The sequence below is a fragment of the Lipotes vexillifer genome, unplaced genomic scaffold (genome assembly GCF_000442215.2).
Source record: "Lipotes vexillifer unplaced genomic scaffold, Lipotes_vexillifer_v1.1 scaffold265, whole genome shotgun sequence".
Lineage (NCBI taxonomy): Eukaryota > Metazoa > Chordata > Mammalia > Artiodactyla > Lipotidae > Lipotes > Lipotes vexillifer.
The window spans coordinates 3818071-3841677 of NW_006795112.1; the positions used below are offsets into that span (position 1 = coordinate 3818071).

Sequence of the window (23607 nt, forward strand, 5' to 3'; positions counted from 1 at the left end):
AGGAATGCCCAAGAACTGAGAGTTTTCATTTTGGTTTATCAGAGGGCATATATTTCCTATTTCAGAAAAGGTAAAACAGCCATTTACAAAAGAAAGTCAATCTGTATCCTAAGCATTTGAATAAAAAGTTAAAGCAAAAACAAAATCCAGGAAGCCAACACCTGTCATAGGATGCTAGCAGTGGGCTGTATCAAGAATTGCAATGTCCTGAGGCTGTTTTTCAGAGGAAATGCTTGAGGAATAGGCAGGGATGGTCTCCTGGGACATATTCTAGACATCTTGCTGCTGCCAGGAGGAACAACCACCCTGAGGAGAATGGAACAGCAGGTTTGGGTTGCTGTAGCCTTGAATCTTGGCAGACTGAAACCAAGCAGGAACCTGTGGAGCTCCTGGACACAGAAACCTTTCTGTCCACCTGTTTCTTGACTTCAGCCTCCATGACCTTTCTTAAGTTCCAAAGGGCAGATTTGAACAGTTGCTAATCCAGGAAGGGAAGGGAAGGGATGCAAAGACAAGGGAAGGGCAGCCAAGAAACAGCAGTACAGCCTTGGGACAGGGTCCTGGTTCCACCTCAAGGGATACACATAACAAAGTCTTTAAGCTCTTTAAGATGTCAGCATTCTTCATACCAGAGAAAGACCACCTAAGGTTACATTAAAGGAAGCAGAGAAGCTCATCAAGAAGATTACCTGAGACCAGATTAGAGGAGTACAGGCCCTGAACACACCCTAATCTTATCGGCAATACCACCCCTGAACCATTGCTACAAAACTCCTCAACAGGGCTTCCCTGGTGGCGCAGTGGTTGAGAGTCCGCCTGCCGATGCAGGGGACACGCGTTCGTGCCCCGGTCCGGGAAGATCCCACATGCCGCGGAGCTGCTGGGCCCGTGAGCCATGGCTGCTGAGCCTGTGCGTCCGAAGCCTGTGCTCCGCAATGGGAGAGGCCACAACAGTGAGAGGCCCGCGTACTGAAAAAAAAAAGAAAAGAAAAAAAAGAAAAAAAAAACTCCTCAACAAATCAAGCCTGCAGTGTCCCCCTTTGCCTGACAAAGCAATAAAGCCATTCTTTTCTACTTTACTCAAAACTCTTGTCTCTGAGATTCAATTCGGCACCAGTGCACAGAGGCCGAGTTTTCTGCATTAAGATTTTGGATTAGGACTTCAGTTTCTGGACCAAATGCTCAGGTCACTGCCCCCAAGCCTCTGACTATTTGGCCTGAAGGCAATATGTCTTTGGCCCTTGCTCACACCTACCCCACCCTATTCTGGCCTCAAGTCATCTTGTCTCTGCATAGCTTTAGGGCCAGAGCCAGGTCCCCCACACCTGGCTCCCCCACACCTCCTCTTACTACAAACTTTTGCATATGGTTTGCCTTTCATATGTAATGCTTTTCCCTTTCTAGTTAATCTCTTATCATTCAGATTGAAATTCAATTTTCAGTTCCCCAAAGAAGTCTTAACTTCCCTAACTAGGTCAATTCCCCCTTTCACATGCTCTGACAACACCACATACATCTTATTCTAGCACAAAATTCAAATATGGATTTACAGTAGTCCTTCCAGTCTGTGTTTTTTTCTTTCCACAGTTTTAGTTACCCACTGTCAACCTTGGTCTGAAAATATTAAATGAAAAATTCCAGAAATAAGCAATTCATAAGTTTTAAATTCTGGGCCATTTTGACTAGCGTGATGAAATCTTGCATCATCCTGCTCTGACCTGCCTGGGATCCCCAACTATTGACACTGTCTTCTCCTGACATCCAACCACGGACATCGTCATGGGTCAGTGATCCAGGATTACCCAAAGCAGATGACCCTTCTTCTGATATATCATCAAAAGGTCAACAGTAGCCTAGCGCTAAGTGACAATGTCTAAGTCATTCACCTCACTTCATCTCATCACATAGACACTTTATCATCTCACATCATCCCACGAAGCCAAAGGGTGAGTAGAGTATAATAAGATATTTTGAGAGAGAGAGACCGAATTTACATAACTTTTATTACAGTATATTGTTATGATTGTTCTATTTTATTATTAGTTATTATTGTTACTCTCTTACTGTGCCTAATTTATAAACTAAACTTTATCGTAGGTATGTATATATAGGAAAAACATAGTATATATAAGGCTTGGAACTATCCAGGCATCCAACTGGGGTTCTTGGAATGTATCCCCTGAGAATAAGGGGGGACTACTGTACATTTATTAATAGAATCATTTAATTAATTTCTGCCTCCACTATTATACTATAAGCTCCCTGAAATCAGGGATTCCTGTCAGATTTTACTCTTTCTTATATTCCCAGCACAGTGCCAGGCACATAATAGGTACACGGAAATATTGGTTGAATAAATGAAAGTATGGACTAAGGGAGTGGAAATGGGAAGTGAGATGTGGGTAGGAATTTTGAATTAAATGAATGTATGACTGAGTACTCCTTGATGCTATTTTAAGATTAACTCACATTTTAAAAGTAACTCTTCAAAATTATATATTAGCATGTTTTCCTATTTATAACATTTGCTGGAATGAGAAAAGAAGGCAGGTATATTCAGTTTTTTGATTCTGAAAAAAAATGAGTAGACATACAGTTTTCTACAGTGAATAAGGAAATTATGGAAATGTCATCTTTCCTTCAGCTGAAATTTTTCTTGTATCCTTTTCTCACCCTATTGTCTTCTTGCCCTTCCCACCTTATGCATATTTCAAGACAGAGCTAAAACCCATCTCCTTCATGATGCTTATTATAATATTCAATCAATATTGATTAATAGATTGCTATGCTCAAACCCCTAGGTCTGGTTAATGTGTGTTTAATTATCTTTTCTCCCTGATTTCACAGGTAAAATATTCACAACAGTAATGGATCTACACAACTACCAGCAGGAAGCTAACTGGATGATTGATTAACAACACATGGAGTCATTTTTCCACTCCCAACAAATATTTTTCCTAGTGGCAGAATATCTGAATTTCAAATATAATAATAACTCTGTACCTTGCCTACACTGTTTCAGTGACAAAAAATTATTGTCACAGTGACCAATTATTTTACTATTTTTATATTGCTGACTTTTACTCTATGCTACCTTGGATTTTTTTTTTTTTCTCAAATTTCTATGCAAGAATCAAAATTTGAAATCCTAAATTCAACTTTAAGAGCTGGTAGTTGTATCATGAAGTCAACAAAGAAAAAAAAAGTTTGATTAAATTAACTAAATTGACTAAATCTGTGAATTGTTAAGAACAGTATCTTTGTCTTTTCAAACCTGTGTCTTTTAAATTTTAACAGGATAGGGCTTCCCTGGTGGCACAGTAGTTAAGAAACCACCTGCCAATGCAGGAGACACGGGTTCTGAACCCTGGTCCAGGAAGATCCCACATGCCGTGGAGCAACTAAGCCCAGGAACCACAACTACTGAGCCTGCGCTCTAGAGCCCACATGCCACAACTACTGAAGCCTGTGTACCTAGAGACCGTGCTCCACAACAAGAGAGGCCACTGCAGTAAGAAGCCCACGCACCGCAACAAAGAGTAGTCCCTGCTCACCTCAACTAGAGAAAGCCTGCGAGCAGCAACGAAGACCCAAAGCAGACAAAAATTAATTAATTAATTTAAAAAATTTAAACAGGGTATAAGAACTTAATCTCATGTCATATTTCACCTACTCTGCCCCTGCCGCTTTTTTGTGTGTCCGACATTTTTCTCTGCCAGGTATCTAAGACATTGAACAATACTTCTCTCTCTCTCATTAGTCAAGGAGCATGGATATTTTTTTAAAAGAATAAATAAAAGGCTTTTTTTTTTAAGGCAAATAAGACATGACAGATCAGTAACAGAATATTTTTGTTGTTATTAATATTTCTTTTATCTTTATGCCCTTATCAATGGAATTGAGTATAAAGTCTCAAGTTTACAGTTCAAAGTTATTTTGCTATTTTTACTCTTGTGATTTCTGACAAATATTTTTAATGTAATGAAACATACCCAATTAAAATATAAAAAACTGGAAAAATGGACTTTGCCAGACTAAAAGAAGTTCAAATCAATCAAGAGCTTTAGTAAAGAACCACAGGCTATGTGATAGGTTGAAAATAAACAGGGGTTTTATGCGTGTGTGTGGTGTGTGTGTGTGTGAATACATGTTATGTTTTAGGTAGCATTGCACAATGTGTCAAGGAAAATTTATGAGTACAACATCATAGTAAAAATTAAGAAAATCTTTTCAGTCTGAGATAATAAAATGAATACAGGCTTTGGTGAGAAATATGTAAATCTTTATATAGACTGAGACATTTACTTTCTTCCTGTTTCTCTTATCTGTAAGTTGAAGACAATAAAATCTTCCATTCTAACTTGGATAATTACTGAGGATGCAGTAAAAGAAAAACAATCACATGTGAAACACTTTATAAATAGGAGGGACATCTGGCACAGTAATGACATGATGTGTTAAATAGTAGAACTAAGTACTATTACTACTACTATAATTGGCATTTATCTATAGAAATTTAGATTTATCTACTCACTAAGCAAGTCACATGTATTATTTCATTTAATCCTTACAACAACCTTATGGTATACTTACTATTATGTTCCATATTTCAAGATAAGGAAACTGTGCATAAAGAATTAAATTATTTCCTCAAGGTCACTCAAGGAGGAAGTCAGAGTTGACCCATCACCCCGTGACCTGCAAGCTTAAACCCTTTAGCTTCAGGCTTACTGCTTTTTTTTTTAAACCCATGATATTCGTAAATTTATTCATGACATACATATCAGAAACAAATACTGTGTTTGGTACAGCTTATGCATAGCTCTTTAAACAAGATTTTTTTGTTGTTGCTGTAAAATAAATATTGTATTTTAAAATCATCATTCAAGAAGACAAAAGTCAATACAGATTCTGAAAATGAACTGGACAGAGACTAGAGGGTGGCATAAATGAAAAAGTCAAGGATTGCTGGTGAGATCGTGAAAGATTATTTTTCTTATTTAGATTTTTCTAATGTGCTGTACTGTGGCATGTAATTAAGAAGCCAGACCTTCAGGCAGCGGCTTTTAAATCAGGCAAGTATACATAGTCCTATGGGACTGCAAGCGTATGCCCCACTGGCCACCATCGCCAGGTGTCCCCTGGGCAGCAGTCCCCAAAACTGGGGCTCCAGATGAGTGTGCAAGCTCCTGTCTGGGAGACACCTGCGAGCTTATAGTGAGGCAGAGGGAGAGCGCAAATACCACATGCACTAGCCTACCTGCCCCGAGAGCACATCCACGTCCATAGCGCCCTAGACATGCCTGCCCCTCCGGCCAAAGCTCCAGGACCAGCAAAGAGGCTGCCCTCGCAGAGAGCCTGGGGGGCGCCTCCGACCGCTGTCTGTGCCCTGCCCTGGGTGGCAGTTGGCACAGAACCATCTCACAGATTGCCACACTCCAGGAACGCAAGCCCTGCTGGCCACAGAGGGAGTAGCCCCCGGGCAGCAGCTGCAAAGATGGGGCACCAGATGTGCATAGAAGCTCCAATCAGGGATCCCGGCCCCTGGAGGCGGTGGAAGGGGAGTGAAGATGGCGGCCGCCAGGATCCGCCGGAGAGCGCCAGCAGGCCCCTAAATGCCTGTCAGATCGGATGGCTGCCTCCAGCCAACACTCCAAACAAGCAAATGGGCCTCTTCCACACCAGGTTCGGGCACCCTGGATCCACGCTTTGCCCTGGGCCCTGGGGCTGGTGAGTCCCAGCAGGCGAGCCCTTTAAGAGCCCATGTCCCTACAGCCTCGTGGGGCTTGTGGACAGAGCCCTGTTGGTTTTCAAAGCTAGATGTTTTGGGGGCCCATCTCTCTCAGGTGCAGGTCTTAAAAGTGAGGGAGGGGCTTCCCTGGTGGCGCAGTGGTTAAGAGTCCGCCTGCCAATGCAGGGGATACGGGTTCGTGCCCCGGTCCGGGAAGATCCCGCATGCCGCGGAGCGGCTGGGCCCGTGAGCCATGGCCGCTGAGCCTGCGCGTCCGGAGCCTGTGCTCTGCAACGGGAGAGGCCACAACAGTGAGAGGCCCGCGTACAGCAAAAAAAAAAAAAAAAAAAAAAAAAAGTGAGGGAGGCCCAATGTGGGCTTCAAACCTTTTGCTCCTCAGTGACCAGCTGTGGGTCTCCACACATGGGCGGGGGAGGTAGGCGTGGTGAGGTTTACGGCGAGACTGTGTCCCAGCCTCTCTTACCGGCTCCGATGCGGACCTTCTCTTTCTCTGGATGCTAGGAGTGGCTTGGGAAGTTTTTAGGTTTTCTCTGAGGAAGTTGTTCCATATGTAGCTGGAGACTTGGTGGTGTGCCTGTGGGAGGAGGTAAGTTCAGGGTCCTGTTAGGTTGCCATCTTTTTTTTTTTTTTTTGCTGCGCCATTCGGCTTATTAGATTTCAGTTCCCCCACCAGGGATAGAACGGTCCTGGGCAGTGAGAGCACAGAGTCCTGACCACTAGCACACGAGGGAATTCCCCTACGTCGCCATCTTGAATCAGAAACTTTGGCTTATGGCTTCTTTCTCTCGTTTTAATCTTAGTGAGGACCCCCCAGAGCTCTAATTCATTGTGTACATGTTCTCCTCCAGTACTTCCATATTGTATTGTAATTAATTGTGTACCTAACTTTCTTCCGCACTAGACTGTGAACACATGAAAAGCAGTGTTGGAACCTCACCCATCTTTGTATCCCCAGAACATAGCTTTATGCCAAGTTCCTAAAAAAGAGTAGTAAATATTGGCTTAATGACTGGTTAAACACATTTCCATGTATTGTTTTAATCAAAACCACATCATCTGTAAGTAATAATGATTATCAAAATGTACTGGGTAACTGAAATATGCATCACAGTCCTTATAAACATTTGGTTGTCAAAAGAAAAAAAATTAAACACATCTCCTGCTCTCAAAACAAACCATTACTTTACAATGTCCCAATATTTGGGGCTGCCTTTGATTTGTATTACTTAATTTTGTTCAGTAAATTAATGGATATGTTTGTGACAATGATTCATTTTAGTTCATAATATTTTTTAAACCACTTATGTTGTGTTTCCCATATGTCAGGCACTGATCTGAGTATTTTATTAGTTGAATCTTCATAACAATCCTACAAAGAAGGCACTACTATTATTATCCCTGTTTCACAGAGAGCAGTTCAGCAACTTGCCCAAGGTAACATCACTTGGAGTGGAGGTACCAGCATCTAAATGTCTGCAATCTGGACCTCAGATCTATATTCTTAAACATCACACTATCATTTCTCTGTTTCATGGGGTCTGTATTTCACTTGTAATTCACAGAGCTCCAGGTTTTCTCCTAATATTTTTTGAGAATTCTTTCTCCACAGGAGCTTCCCTTCCCACTCCTTTTGTGAACATTTAAAAAATAAGGTTCATTGACGTATAATTTACAGTTAGTAAAATTTACCCTGTCTCAGTGTTCATTTCAATGAGTTTTGACACATGTATACTGTTGTATAACCACTGCCACAAACAAGATATGAAACATTTCCATCATCACACAAAGTTTCAATTCCCTTTGCAGTCAGTCCCCAATCCCATCCTCACTCCTTGAAAACCACTGATCTGATCTGTCCCTATAGTTTGCCTTTTCCAGAATATCTCGTTAATGTAATTAATATTTCCTTTCCCCATTAATAGCCTTGGCACCCTTGCTCAAAATGATTTGACCATATATGTGAGGATTATTTCTGGGTTCTCTGTTCTATTCCATTGGTCTGTATGTCTTGTCTATTTATGCCAGTACCATATTGTGTTGATTACACGTTGTAGTTTTGTAGTAAGTTTTGAAATCAGGAAGTGTGGTACTTCCAACTTTGTTCTTTTTCAAAAGCGTTTTGGCTATTTGAAGTCCCTTGAGATTCTGTATAAATATTAAGATGGATTTTTCTATCTCTGGAAGAAAACGTCATGGGAATTTCAGTAGGGGTTGCTTGGAATGTATAGATTGCTCTGGGTAGTATTGACATCTTAACAATATTAAGTCTTCTAATCTAAAAAACAGAATGTCTTTTTTTTTTTAATTGGTGTCTTTAATTCTTTAAGCAGCATTTTGTAGTTTTAAGAGTCTTTTGCTTCGTGCCTTCTTGTTTATTCCTAAGTATTTTTTGATACTATTGTAAATGGAAATGTTTTTTCAGTTTCCTTCTCATATTATTCATTATTTGTGTAAAGTGCAACTGATTTTTGTGTGTTGTTTTGTATCATGCAACTTTGCTGAATTCACTTATTAGCTCTAATTTGTGTGTGTGTGTGTGTGTGTGTGTAATCTTTACAGCTTTTTAAACATATAAGATCATGTCATCTGTGAGGAGAGATAATTTTACTTCTTTCTATTTTGAAAGTCTTTTATTTTTTTTCTTGCCTGATTTTTCTGGCTAGCACTACATTGAATAGAAGTGTTGAAGGCAAGCATCCTTGCTTGCTTTCCTGATCTTAAAGGAAAAGTTTTCAGTATTTAAGAATGCACTTATAATCTTAGATGTTTTGTCCTAACCCTCTTATGTATCCCCACACTCTCTGCCAAAGATTAAAGAGTCCATCTGTCCCATCTCTCCTCAGAAAGGCTTGCCACCGTTTGGAGTTCAGTTCTCCTGGTTACAACCTCAAAAAACATAATAATGTTGTAGATTATTTGACATTTTCTCCTTGGTAGATGTTGAGGAACACTCTTTTGAAGCTTTCTATACCTTACTTGGAAGTAGAATCCCCTCTTTTTTTCCTGTTTTATCCTGAAAATTATCCAAATTGTAGTTGATTTAATTTTAGACTCAAACATGTCCTTGGGGTTAGCAGCATATCAAGGGTTGGCAGAAACATACTTTTCTGGCTTCATTATTCTAATTCATTCAAATTCAATCAGAGCAATCAGAGTTATTTTCTCCCCTCTTCTGAGCCTTGTTCTTTTAAAACTAATCTCAACCAAAAATAAACTTGAGATAGAGGTAATGTAGAAATTATACTTTTGTTGCCCTCTCTGCCTAATTCTAATTATTTCCCTGATAGAAAATACACAGTCTTCCCTTATTAGGTTATAAATGAGATATAGACTGTATTGAAATGGTCTTTTGGCTCTATATCTTATAATAGAAAAACAATTGAGTTGAAAATAATTTAAACAGTTTTTGAACTCTTTATTTTTTTATTAGGAAGAACATCAGAAATAGCACTAAAAGTTTAGTATAAGCTTAGCAGCTGGGCTTCCCTGGTGGCGCAGTGATTGAGAGTCCGCCTGCCGATGCAGGGGACGCGGGTTCGTGCCCCAGTCCGGGCGGGTCCCACGTGCCGCGGAGCGGCTAGGCCCGTGAGCCATGGCCGCTGAGCCTGCGCGTCCGGAGCCTGTGCTCCGCAACGGGAGAGGCCACAACAGTGAGATTAAAATCATTGTATACATAGTTCCATATGACTTCTTGTGTGCCTCAGGGTTTTCAATTGCTTTGACACAATTATGATTCACTCACTTGCTCTAACTAAATTCAAGCACATACAGTGTAAACAACCTATGGACGGCTAATTTAATAAGGAGTTTCAAGTTTTTAAGACAGAACAGCTATGAGGATATCACTTGGCTTACTGTGAACACTATATATATGTAGATATATAGTACCCTATGGACATTATCATAGACAATAAGTAAACAAGTCACACAGAGATTAAAGCAAGGAGTTGTTTAGACCTACAGGATTAAAATGAAAAATCTTTCTTTCCCTTTATTATATTCTAAATTAATTAATTTTTATTTTGTTATCTAAACTTATCTCTCCCCCTAAACAGTAAAGTAAAACAAAAGTCACAATCAATTCAGTTTTACGCTACAAGTCATTTTTTATTCAGCAAAGAGTTCCTGAGCATCTATTTTGTGTGAGTCAGCACTCTGTTAGATATTGGGGATTTAACTATGAACAAGGCAATGTAGTGCCTGACTCCCAAACTTCATTTAGAGTAGTAAAAATAAACAAGAAATTAATATGAATTTAAATGGTTATTGAATCAGAAGAGGGGGGAAAGGATTTTGTAGGTGACAACATGGTAATTCAATTTATTCTAGGGATTTTGGAAAAATCATGTTAGTGTTTGACAAGCTGCAGACTTGCTATTCTGAATGTTTACAACAGTGCACATCACATGGGAAACACACAAAAATGTTTATAGAATGAAAATGCAAAGCTATTGATTTGCTGGAGGTCAACTGACCTAAAAGTTTTGTTCAGTCATTAAATAGGATGGTTTTGCTGCAACATTTATACCTTCATTTAGTAAATATGACCTAGTTCCTAGACGGCAGAACAAGTCAAATGAGGATTCTTTTTAGGCATCTTTCCCAGCATTACATTTGAGGTAGAGGGGCCACTGGGAATCTTGCAAGGCCTGCATGAAGAGTGAAAAGTTCCAGAGTAAGTACTTTGACCTCTGCACTCTCTTTCAACAAGTCTTATAACAAAACAGAATTACTTAGAATCAGAAGGTAACCATTTACATGTAGTAGGAAATCCATGGTGTCTGTAACTATAGCATAACAAAATATGATTGCCCAAAATATGAACCCAAAATATGATTGCAATAACTATAGCATAACAAAATATGATTGCCCAAAATATGAACCCAAAATATGATTGCGATAATAAAATCTAGACTTTCTATATAACACATACATCATTTAGGGGACTGATTTTCAAAATATGGCCCATGAATCACCGATAGTCTTAGAAATCACATCATGAGGTTCCCAACTGGCTTATTGTGTTCAGAAGAAAATAAAAATCAGTAATTGTTTTTGTTTACATACATTTTATAAATTTGAAAAGCAAGATTGGTTTTCATTTTCATGGAAACTTCTATATTTTTAAATAATTACTTTAATCTTAATATTTCTCATGAGCTAGTCAGTGTGTCTCAACTAACATTCAAGTAATAGAAAAAATTTCCTTAACATTTTATTTGTTGTAGTTTTAAATTTGCATTTTCTGTTATTCTTATTGTGCTTCATTGTATCTGCAATTCATTAAAATAGATCAAGAATTTAAAAGTGGTTCATTAAGGCAAATAGTAATTAATTTAATAAATATCTGAAGGTTGAATTTTATTAGAAAGCTGATCGGTTTGCTCTTCCTTGACTTTAAGACCAATGTATCACCAATTACAAATTCATATAATAGTGACAGAAAGTCATAGACGATTTTGCAGTGTTTTGAATAAAGTACAGGGCTGTCTCTAATAATTCAAACTATTTTAGAAAATAGGCACCAAGTAAAAAATTTCATTGAATTGATTATCTTCACCTCACAAGAAAAAAAAAAATCACACAACTAGGAAGATATCAGCCAACATTATCAATGAGATGTGAAAATTCACTGTAAAACTGAGAAAGCAAACCAAACCATCAGTTTTTAATCAGATTATTATATTAGACACTGCATGATATCAGTGTGTTTTAATAGAGATTACCAATTAAATTCAACTATTTGTTTTAGCAATTTGCTTTGTAGTGGAACAAATTTTCTGATGTTCAGTCTATGTATGAGGAGAAAGGCTCAACTACTTTTTGTGCTGTACATCAGACAACCATTCTACAAGAGAAATAATAATTTAGTTTACAGTTACTTTCTGAGCTGTTACATAGACTGGGAAAAGTGTTGGGTTCATTACTGAAGGAATAGCAGTTATGTACATACCTGAATATCAATCCACATTCTGTTTTTGCATAATTTTTCATAATGTATTGAAGTGAAATTCATATAACATAAAATTAATAGTGAAAAACTGAGCAGCATTTGGTACTTTCAGAATGTTGTACATACACCATTTCTATCTAGTTTCATAACATTCTGTTACTCTAAATAAAGTCCTTCACCCATTAAGCAATCACATGCCCCCCCCCAAACCCCTGTAACCGATAAATCTGTTCTCTGTTTCTATGAATTTATCAATTCTGAACATAATATAACTGGAATCATATGATATGTGACCTTTTGTGTTTGGCTTTTTTCATTTAGCAAAATATTTTGGAGGTTCATCCATGTTGCACTTCATTCCATTTTATGGCCAAATAAATTTCCAATGTATGTACTACATTCATTTGTCCATTTATTCATTGACAGACATTTGGACTATTGTAAATAGTGCCACTCTGAACATGCATGAACACGTTTGAGTACCTGTTTTCAATTCTTTTGTGTAAACACTCAGGAGTGAAATTGAAGTGGAATTGTGGGGTCATATGGTGATTCTATGTTTAATTTTTTGAGGATCTGCCAAACTGTTTTCCACAGTAGCTGAACCATTTGGCATTTCCACTAGCAATGTGTGAGAGTTCCATTGCTCATTTTATATTTTTAATATAGCTACCCTTGTATGTGTGATGTGGTATCTAATTGTATTTTGATTTGCATTTTACTAATGCTTAATCAGCTGAGCATCTTTTTATGTGTTTTTTAGAGATTTGTATATCTTCTTTGGGGAAATGTCTATTCAATCTGTTGCCTGTTTTTTAATTGATATGTCTTTTTTGTTGAGTTGGAGGAGTTCTTTTTATATTCTGGATTATAAACTATTATCAGATATATAATTTGCAAATATTTTCTCCCATTCTGTAGGCTGAATGAGTTCTGAGTTAGGCAACAGAGAGACAAGTGCTTTGCATTAATCCTTCAGGTAGCCCCCAAACAAGTTAGAACCAATCTATACAATAATTTCCAAATAAGGCCTGTTCTGCTCCCTTTGGAACCAGGGACAAGGGCACCTTAGTCTAAGTGGGCCTTCCTTAAATTAATGTTGCATAACACCTGACATATGATAGGTAATAGATAAACATTTTTATTGAATTAGCTTAATGTATCACTGCTAACTATCATTCTATCAAATCCTGTTTATAACACCCCCAAATTTTCTTGATAACCTGTACTTCACCTTACCTCTACATCCCTAACCAAAGGCACCGTTATTTTGAGCTTAAACTACTACAATTTTTTTTTATAACTGGAAACTTGACCCACTAGATCCATTCACCACACAACTATTAAAATGATTCTTTTTTATAACACAGCTCTGATCTTTTTTCAAACAACTGAGTATGTTTCCCTATCTCCTAGTATAAAGTACAACACTCTCAACATTCTCAAAATGATCTTCCAAGACACCTGAATTATCTCACCTAACCTTCCTCTTTATTTCCAGGTTTTTGCCAAAATAACTCACAAAAGCCAAGCTACACTGGGCTTCATTTACTTCTGGAAATTGCCAAGATTTTTCTGGTTTCACCAGAACCACACTACAGTATATATAGCCATGCAAGTTAGTGTACTGCATAACTCTGGGAAGAGTACCAGGTAAATAGAACTTCCTCAGCCAATGCCTGCCTGCATCCTTGCCTTAGAGTTGTGTGTGTGGAGGTGATGACCTACCATATGTTATATTCTCTATATGATATTTCCATGCACCCTTCTCCCTTTATTTAAATGTCTGCACTTATTCTTCAGTTCTCAGCTTAAGTGTGACTCAGTCGGGTACTTAATAAGATTCTTTTGAATAAATGGACCAACAATCATGTATATAGAGTTTTCCAGTTAATAAAACTCTTGACATAGACACAATTTAGTTAGCTCTTCTCAACAATTTTATGTGATTATTTATGATGTTAATTTTATCCTTATTTATAAATGAGAAATTGAAGTTCAGTAAGTTTGTGGTATCCCACATCACTGACAGTAGGTGAAGGTACAGAACACACAATCATTAAGTGTTCCAATTTTAAATGGTTAGTTTTTTCCCACCAAACCAAGATGCTTTTTGCTTGGTTATATGTAATATTATTCCACAGTAGCATTCTTTGTAAGATTATTGTTTCCCCAAAAGAATTATATGTTTCTTGAGAATGTGCATCATGCCATCTTTTAATTTAGTGATAGTAATTATATTTAATGTTTTAACATTAGTAATACCATTATGTAATAACTTAGAAAACAATTCAAAACAAGAAATCTCTTCTATCAGTATTTTTGATGGTTTCATTTAAAAACATTGACCACAGTAGTCAATCTAATGTGATGAACTTTGTAATGATAAAGTAATATAGGATACACAAAAAATAATTTCTTGAAAACACTATAGAAATATACTACATATTTTTAGTAGTCAGGCAAGTTTTAAACACATAACCAATGCAAATAAGTTAATCAAGTGTTAATGACACAACCGAAGCTTTTTGTTCACATATGTTGTATGAGTTGTCTTCTGATGGGATCATGGAACATTATTGAGAACACCAGCTAATTTCTTGTATATGAACTCAACTCACATGAAATTAACACCAAAGTGTAATTCCACCAATTTTTAAGAGCGTATTTTGTGTTCGTTAGTAGTGGTTAATGGATTATTTATATATAAAATACTAATGTAAAACATTGAAATTCTGAAAATACATGACCATTAAAGAAAACTGAGTCCCTTTTCATGAAGGCGCTAAACTTGTTACATCAGTAATTGAACCACTAGATCTAGTGTTTTCAGCAAAACTGGATTTTCCACCTTATATTTAGGTTATTGGTTTTCAGGAATTTGCATTGTGATATATGCAAAGAATTCAATAAGTTGCAGTCTCTGCTGGTCACCCAACTTTCATGTTTAGAATTCATTTAGAGAGGTTAGTCTTTCTCTGTGTAAACATAGCAATATTATCATGGTATTCATGCACCTTAGTACAGGCATCCTGAAGTTGTTCCCTTGATTTTTTTGTGTCTAAGCTTTCCACTGATCTCTCTCCTGAAACAACAATGTTCTAATTGATTCCGGTATTCATATCACTGCTGACTTCTTATCTCTTCATTACGATCATGAAAAATAAAAATAAAAAAGCACATCAAATTGCTTGTCATCTATTTTAGTTCTGCCAAGAACAAATGCTTTATTTTGATGGAACAGCGTAAAGTATCTGTGGTAGAATACTTAAAACCAAAATGCAGTGGTTTAACATAAAGTTTTCAGATATTTAATCAAACATCTAGATTAAAAAAATATATTCTCACTGACTAACAAAGACAAGATTCTTATTACCTATCCCTGAGAAAATGGAATATTTGAGAAAATTATATGGTGTGTTTCACTATTGTACCTGTCACACACTTTTAATTAAAAATGTATTGATGCATGACTAAACTGTGAAAAACAGACCCATTTTAGTTCAATTGCAGTAATGTACACATAACCCAGTGGAGTAAGCCCATGTAATTATAACAGCAAGACAGCTCAGGCACAGTGAGCCTCTCACACCTCAATCTCAAAGCAGATGTGGATGCTGGGTGCCAAATATCACAAATCTTTGTGGACTCAGCATCAGTGAATTTACTAATCTAGTCTAAATACCTGTAATGAAGCCATTTTGCTAATCTATGGTAAATTAAATATGTATAGAAATGAATGCTGAATAATGAGTAACTTTCTTTTTATTCCCCCCTAGTATTGAATGTCAGAATTCACTAAACCCATTGACTCTGACTATCTGTAATGTGAGTAGCTGGAACTAAATGCAACATTTGTGTATTTCAAATAGTGGTAGATGCTTGGTGCCCTGTGTTTGGAAACTGGACCTAAAATATTCTTTTTATGTTAACTGATTTTTTTTTTTTTTTAGTAATTTTACTCATAAAAACATAACACAATCAAGCTGAAGAAATGGAAATCAGAGACTAATGTTTGACGTACTAACCTTCATCAAACAGTTTTGAAATAGTCACAAAGGGTAAGATGCTTTAGAAATCTCTGAAATCATAACCCAGTAAAGAAAACCATAAAATAAAAAACCATAGTTCTTTTCATTTTTGATAGTTTTTTTTTTTTTTTTTTTTTTTTGTGATACGCGGGCCTCTCACTGTTGTGGCCTCTCCCGTTGTGGAGCACAGGCTCCGGATGTGCAGGCTCAGTGGCCATGGCTCACGGGCCTAGTTGCTCCGTGGTATGTGGGATCTTCCCGGACTGGGGCACGAACCCGTGTCCCCTGCATTGGCAGGCAGACTCTCAACCACTGCGCCACCAGGGAAGCCTAGTTCTTTTCATGTTTAAATCAAATCCAGCAGTTGCATTTTTAATAATGGAGTAACACAATTAATTAGGCCAATAATCACTAATTTATAAATCTCTATGAGAATCCACTATCCATGTGTTACACTGAACAGTGGGAAAAAGCAGAAAACACTTTATTTAGTTCTTTAGAGGAGAGGCTTCACATTAGGTGCTTCCACAGATGGTATCTCAGTTAATCCTAAGGACACTTTTGAGAAGTAGGAATTGTTTTACTGATGAGATAACTGCCACTATAATAGATGAACTGAATTTTTTACCACACCTGGTGAGTGACAGATTCAAACTTCTTATCCTCTCAAAACAAAATCTGGTTTCTTCCTCACCATTGTGATTAATTGGTGTTCCTACACTCAAGTAAATTAACAGTGGGGAGCTGTCTTTAAGAAGGCCCACTAACTTATGTGACCCTAATATTCTCCATGTGTTTGCATACTTCACCTTATTTTATTATCTTAAGGTTTTAGAGTTAACAATGCAATCTTCATCTTCAAATAAGGAAATGGACTGAAAGAGATTATCTTGTCATCCAGAACTACTAATATGGGAGGCTTATTTCAAATTCAGGTCTCCCCAGTTTTCATTTCAAACTCAGGTCTCCCCAGTTTTCAAAGTCCTGTTTTTTTCTGGAATTAATATATAGAAATGGCTTAAGTGGGAGGTAAATGTGAGCATCCTACCATTCTGATTTTGGGAATTAAAGTTTAGGTTGAATTATCTAGACTTGGACAACTAATTGAAGGTTTTTAGGTTGGATAATAATATTCACTGGCATCTCACTATAAAGAATCAAGGTAATTATAGGCATATATCTGGCAGCAACATAAAACTTGATTTAAAAAGTGAGAGAGTTGGCATGGAGTAATGAAGTAAAAACTTCTGATGGCCCAAGAAATTGTGCAGTGGAGAAGTGAAAGCTGGGGTGGGGGTGATTGTTAAGGAGGTAGAACTGATGGGATCATTCTGACCCATTTAATGGCTGAGCAATATTTCAAACCTCGTTGAAAAGACACCGAGACAAAAATATGGCACCAAGAAGGAAAAGCAGGAATGGGAAAATAAAATAAAACATCAATTTTGAGCATAATGAATTTGAATCCTTATCTTGTGTGGGAATATAGGATTTCGTTAATGAAAGGTCAGAGCAGGATATAATGATCAATGAGTATGAATCAATTTGTATGAATCTGAGAGCCCAACCTGTTTTTTGACAAGAAATGGGAAAGATAGATGTGGACTTAGCTTTGGGGAAGGTCTCTTTTTATTGGAAGGAAGAACAGTTCCATGAGTGTTCATAATCTTGGTGGAGAATCAAGAAAGGCAACATTAAGAATATCAAGAGATGAGAAAGTTTCATTTCAAACAAGCAATGATAGAGCACTCAATTTATGCCAGGCTATAGTCTTATCTCAAGGAACCAGGAATTACAAGGGAACTTCTGTATTTTCTTCCACAAAAACATATAGTTTGATGGCAGTGAAAAAACACATAAATTGATGGGATATTGTAACAAAGACTTCTTGAAATGTTGCATTTTTGAAGGGAGAAACTGGAAGTGCCTCCTCTTTCATGCCCTCAGACTTCCAACATGCTAGTTTCCCCTGGTATCACAGATATCAAATGCTCTTTCTACATCTCCTTCATTAAAATCATTCGTTCGTTCATTCATTTGCTTATACATTTGTTAATTAAGCATATACTTTCTGGTAAAGTACATGCTAGATACTGTGTAGAATCATAAAAAAAATAAAGAGAGAGAAAACACTTGGCCTCAGAGAGGATTAAAATAACTCTCTTGGGGTTTCCCTGGTGGCGCAGTGGTTCGGAGTCCGCCTGCCGATGCAGGGTATGCGGATTCGTGCCCCGGTCCGGGAAGATCCCACATGCCGCAGAGCGCGGCTGGGCCCATGAGCCATGGCTGCTGAGCCTGCGCGTCCGGAGCCTGTGCTCCACAGCGTGAGAGGCCACAGCGGTGGGAGGCCCGCGTACCGCAAAAAAAAAAAAAAACTCTTTCTCATAAATGTGTGCTGTGGAAGAACAGGATGGCAGATCCATGGTACTTTATAATCTAATGACATAAAACTGCTGTGGGAAACCCAAAGCAAAGAAGCAGTGATTTTGAAGATGTTGCTGTATTTCTCATTTCTTTTTACTGTGAGACTGCAGTCAAGCTCAGTAGGGTCTTATTTTTCCTCTGATTCTGCCAAGACTATTTCTTTAGCTGTGGTTTCACTGTTTGGGGACAATGGAGATTTTATTCACTCAGTCATTCACATGTAATATGCTACAATTTGTCCTTAAACTCTGTGCCCTCCATCTAAGAGTCTGCTCAGTTTTATGGAAGGCAAGATAAAAGAGTGAGATTATTCATTCCTCTAGTAATAGGATTTATTGAACAGATTAAGCAGCCATTTACTTATTCATTTCCCTGAACTCAGGGCTCCTGGAAGAATTAAAAGTTTTTGTTTTTTTTTTTTCAAGGAGAAAGAGTAAAACACTTGGCTTTATCCTGAAAGCATACCTCATGAATCTCTAGATAATGTAATAGAAGAGATATGAGTAAAAATTTCCAAACTGATACTATTTTGGTTATTATACTCACTGGTTTTTGTAGTCTCCCTTAGAAACAATTACTTTGGAAGAGGTTTTATCAACAAATTGCAACTTCAAACATCATCACAGTAATCAGTTTCTTCATCTGGAGAAATCAGATCAGTGTGGGTTTCTTAGAGCGCCAGTGGAATTAAAGGATGGGGTGCCTCTTTGCCAAAGTGAATTGCCTCTCTAAGGACACGTGGAACCACTTTTGTTTGTAACTCCTGTGACCACTATTATTCATTTTCACTTATACAAATTATTCAGTAAAAGGGAGACAGCATATATGAATAGTTAACTTTCAACGTAGTGTGCTGGAAGAGATTTATTGCTAGGAAGAGTTGAGTTCTAGGAATGCTGAGAGCCACAGGGCAATGCAGACGCAGGCAGAAGGATTCAATCACAGTTTCAGGTGCCTTCCTTCACAACGCTGTTGATGACTGGGGCATCCCCATAGAAGCCGTCTGTTCAACATCTTGAGAGAACATGTGGCATTCAGAGGGACATGCTTAAGATAGGAAGTGTTGTTGAGCAGCCCCTTTCCTCCTTATTATTTCATCCATTTCTCATTGCTACTGTTTCAAAAACTGCAGGCTCACTTGGCCTCCCCAGCCAGTTTTCAACATGCCAGCATTTTGGAAACATTCATAGATCTCTAAACCCACCTATAGGTAGTTTTGCTCTAATGTAGATCCAAAAAAACTCTTAAGCAGTGTTCCTAAAGTCTCATGCAAATAATTACACACTACTATATATAAAATAGATAACTAACAAGGACCTACTGTATAGCACAGGGAACTCTACTCGATACTCTGTAATGACCTATATGGAAAAAGAATCTAAAAATGAGTGGATATATGTATATGTATAACTGATTCACTTTGCTGTACAGCAGAAACTAATACAACATTGTAAATCAACTATACTCCAATTAAAAATTGAAAAAAATAATTAACAGAATCCAACGAGTTGTTTGGCATATCTTTAATCTAATGTTCAGGTTGTGTTTCATTGAAAGTAAGTATTTAAAAATACAGAAAACCTTACGTGGATCAACATAAAGCTCATTATGCATATCTGTTACAAAAAGATGTTAGGAAGCATGCTTCTTGAGTTCTGCTTCCCAAGGTATTATATTCCTAATGTTGCTCTAGTGGAAAGCGAAATATAAACTTCATCAGCTTCTTCATTTAGGAATCATGAATCAAAAGAATAAAAAACTTAGAGCAATTTCTAACTATGAATAAAAACTAGAAACACACATATAAAGATATAATACACATAATGTAGTATAGTTATATGATTATAGTTTTACAATTACAATAAATAAATGTGCGTGCTAATATATATTATATGTAAACATATATAATGTAAATATATAGTATATAATTGCTATTAGGTTTACTTGTCATATTAAAGTTCAGCTTATTTAATCATATTCAGTGGTCATGAAATGTGTAGTATAATTTTAAATACCTGCTGATTTGTATTTCTTAGGACAAACTTTATTACTATCTCATGCAAAGCATGGCTTTTTGTCTGGTTTCTCATTAATTTTTTTTTTTTAAAGCTCCTTTCCAAAGCACCTGCTTTTTTTAAAAAAATATTTATTTATTTAGTTAGTTAGTTAGTTAGTTTTTGGCTGTGTTGGGTCTTCGTTCCTGTATGTGGGCTTTCCCTAGTTGCAGCGAGCGGGGGCTACTCTTCATTGTGGTGCATAGGCTTCTCACTGCGGTGGCTTCTCCTGTTGTGGAGCACAGGCTCTAGGCTCGTGGGCTTCAGTAGTTGTGGCTCGTGGGCTCTAGAGCGCAGGCTCAGTAGTTGCGGCACACGGGCTTAGTTGCTCCGTGGCATGTGGGATCTTCCCGGACCAGGGATCGAACCCATGTCCTCTGCATTGGCAAGTAGATTATTAACCACTGCACCATCAGGAAAGTCCTCATGAATTCTTAAGCTGTATTTACAGAATATTTATCCTGATACTTTTCACTTACCTTCAACAGATCAGAAGGCTTTATTGCAATCCCTTGAGAAAATTTTCATGTTTCTTTCACTAAACATAGTAAATGGATTCATTCTGCTAAAAAAAAAAAAAAAAAAAAAAGCTGTCAACTTTATCAATGAACCTTAAATTTATAAGATGTTTTTCCCTATTTTTGTTGGGTGTGAGTCAAAAACAAACCATTTGAGACAGTTCTCCAATTACTCATTTAGAACAAACTCAAAAAATACAGGGTGAGCAACTTATTATTGAATTTCTTTAGTTTAAGGCAATCTCTGAGTATGCATCCAGTACTTTCCTGGCCATCTTTGCCTATTATTTGCTCAAGCAGTGGTGAATTGGAAGCATGGTCTTTTGATATGTAAATATAATCACTCTTTTTCTTAGAGTATAAACTTTACAAAGAGGCTATGAATATACACTGTCAGGATTTATCACCTACAACCAAGTACCAAATAGAGCTAAGCCTTGAATTTTTAACTTTCAAGTGCCAAATCTTCAAACTCATGAATTAATTGTCAGGGCCCCAACAGTTGCTGCCCTGTTAATGAGATCAAATTCTCCATGGTTCAAATCTTGCTCAAAATGGAAAAGCTTTCTGGTACTAACAGGTTTGGGCATATGTAAATGTGTTCTCCAGTTGTCAGCCTGTCTTTCAATCTTACTTTAGGAATAAGTCCCTCTTTCCACAAGCTTCTGTGACTTTCCTGTTTCTGTCACTTCTCACTTGTTAGCCAGAAGAAATCCATCCTGCTGTCATGGGTAAAACATTCTTTATCTGTCTCAAAACAGCTTTCCCTATTATTTGCATTTTCAAACCTTTTTCTAAACACTTCCATGCAATTACTCAGCTGTTTTCAAAAAGATGTGCATTGGGGGACACCTTCATTGAACCAGCAGTAGTAGCAGTAAACGTCTTGCTCTTCAGAGAATTTGCAAGTTCAAAACCTCATAGTATACATGGAGAGTTTAGATTATAATTTTTCAATACTCCTTACTGTACATTTATCAAAAATGAATTTCATCTGCCACTGGGCTGCCCAATTCTCCAGTATGATTAGGGCCATCTGGAGTATCTCCCAAACCTCATTAGTTTTTAACTAACCCAAATAGTTTTGTGTTGTCAGAATATTTCACCATCTCTCTGTTTATGTTGTCTTCTTCATCATTAGCAAATACATTGAAAGACATAGGTCCCAACACCAAAGCCACAATTCCAACTTTCAGCTCCTTACACTGAGTAGTATACATCTAGTACTGAACATGGTTCTGATCTCTTAGTCGTTTCCGCAAAACATATATATTCTGATTCATTACCATGACATCTTCTGCAGATTAGTAAGAACTGGACAATTAGTATGATGGTAAAGAAAGCAACGTTTTATTTCCTGCCAACATTTTGGTCATTAGAAATCAGAAAACTGAGGACACAGTGGAAAGAGAAAGAGAAAATTTGGAAAATATTTACCAAATAATACTTGGTAGTATTTCACAAGGTCAAGTCTTTTGTAATGTCAAATAGCACAAAAGAATGCACCATGCCCTTCTCACCTCTAACAGCACGGCCTTCTATAAGAACTTTAAGGTTCTTAGTTATGACTTTGACTTTGGTTTGTGATGTAGATTAAGTCATCTAAGCTGTGTTTATATTTCTTTTAGTATACGGTTGAACAATGCAGGGGTTTAGGGACCCCAACTCTCTGTGCAGTCAAAAATCCATGTATAACTTCATTTTATTTTATTTTTTGGCTGGGCAGCGCAGCATGCGGGATCTTAGTTCCCCAACCAATGGAAGCATGGAGTCTTAACAACTGGATCACCAGGGAAGTCCAAAAATCCATGTATAACTTTATAGTTGGCCCTCCGTACCTGCAGTTCAGCATCTGAGTGTTCATTGAACTAGGGATTGTGTAGTACATTAGTCTTTATTAAATACTTACTAATTTATTGAATGTTATTTATTGAGTAGTACATTAGTAAGTATTTATTGAAGATATCCATGTATATAACTGGACTCAAGCAGTTCGAACTGATGTTGTTCAAGGGTCAACTGTATTTGTGATAATGTTAGCCCAGGATATTATCATATTAGCTACTAAATTGTGATAAAATATGTAACTATTAAATAGAATGTAATAGTGTAATTACATTATTATTATATTAAAAATACACCTATATCACTAGCATAATACCATAAAGGAGGGGGAGGGGATAATTGAGTAATTATTTAAATCACCACTTAATTTCATTGAACTCATTTTGAAAGGATAAAATTTCTGACTTAATTTACATAAATATTTTGGTTCTTTTATTTTTCATAATTTATTTGAAAAATAATAAATTGTTACAGCTTTCATTGTGTTTACAAAGTACAGTATTATAATATTATCACTTTTCTTTCTTTTTTTTCCATAATTGTCATTTTCAGTGATAGGCAGATATAAACAGGTTTTTAAAACTACTTATAACTCCACCTGCAGCATTTGGTTGTGTCAGGATTCATTCTCCTTTCCTTAAATTTTAAAAAAATTTTTAAATTAATTTTTATTGGAGTATAAATGATTTATAACATTTATTATCACTTTTCTTTGATTATGTTTTTCTATATTTTAGGAAAAATATAATTGACTAATAACAGGCAAAGTTTTGCAAACACTGTATCAATCCAAAAAATATACGTGTATATATCTTTGTGTGTGTGTATGTATGTGATATTTACATGTGATATTCAACAGTGAGAGTTCACACATTTTGGATAACTCACACCTCTATGGAATCCAGGCCATATGGGCACTCCCGTGTAACAGGAAAATCTAAAAATCAAATGCTTACATGCCTTTTATATTCCAGTTAGTAACCTGTTTTGCACTAGGAATCAAAATGTTATGTACCCCTTTGAACATATT

General features: G+C 36.9%; 1 pseudogene; it reads right to left on the reverse strand.

Moving 5' to 3' along the window:
• LOC103085753 (28S ribosomal protein S17, mitochondrial pseudogene) overlaps window positions 1-5287 on the reverse strand; it is a 173263-nt pseudogene extending 167976 nt beyond the window's left edge.
• Between the last annotated feature and the right edge of the window lie 18320 nt (window positions 5288-23607).